Genomic DNA, 624 nt, shown 5'->3' on the forward strand with positions numbered 1-624 from the left:
GGAGTACCTTATTTTTAGGACTATAAGATGCACTGGACCATAAGACACACCTAGGTTTTAGAGGAGGAAAATAGGAAAACAATTTTGAAGCCCAAATGTGGTAAAATATTTAATAACCTGTGACCCTGCTCCACACCCCCCCCCCCGCCCACACACACAGAGCGAGCCAGGTAAGTTATATTCAGACACACCCCCCTTTCCTTCCAAATTTGGGAGAAAAAAGGTGCATTTTATAGTCTGAAAAAACCAGTATATGGTCATACCTTATCAGATATTTGAAACAAATGTTGGAGGGCTGCAACATTTGGGGTGCAAAAGAGCTGTTCTTATGCTGAGAATAAGCTTTGCGCAGTGGCAGTATCGTAGCTAATGAGGTTTATCCGAGGCGCGATTATTGCTAATTGAAAACTTATGCTGAGAATAAGAGATGAGCATCCACAAGAGATGTGGACTCTCCCTGCCCCAGGGTGCCAAGAGCTTCTTGTCAAAGTATTCAGGTTTGAATCCTGGCTCAGGTAATCACAGGCTATGTGGCTGTGGGCAAGCATCAGACCTATCCCAGGCCTCAGCTTCCCCATCTGGAAAATGAGGAGAATGACCCACCTCTCATTCCCTAACCCACTT

The 624-nt window shown here is 45.0% G+C and overlaps 1 pseudogene; it reads left to right on the forward strand.

The window, feature by feature from the left end:
• The first annotated feature begins 340 nt into the window (after nt 1-340).
• On the forward strand, nt 341-423 carry LOC119002955 (uncharacterized; annotated as a pseudogene).
• The last annotated feature ends 201 nt before the right edge of the window (nt 424-624 follow it).

Source organism: Sturnira hondurensis, unplaced genomic scaffold, assembly GCF_014824575.4.
Source record: "Sturnira hondurensis isolate 20B ecotype Veracruz unplaced genomic scaffold, ASM1482457v3 Scaffold0018337, whole genome shotgun sequence".
Taxonomy (NCBI): domain Eukaryota; kingdom Metazoa; phylum Chordata; class Mammalia; order Chiroptera; family Phyllostomidae; genus Sturnira; species Sturnira hondurensis.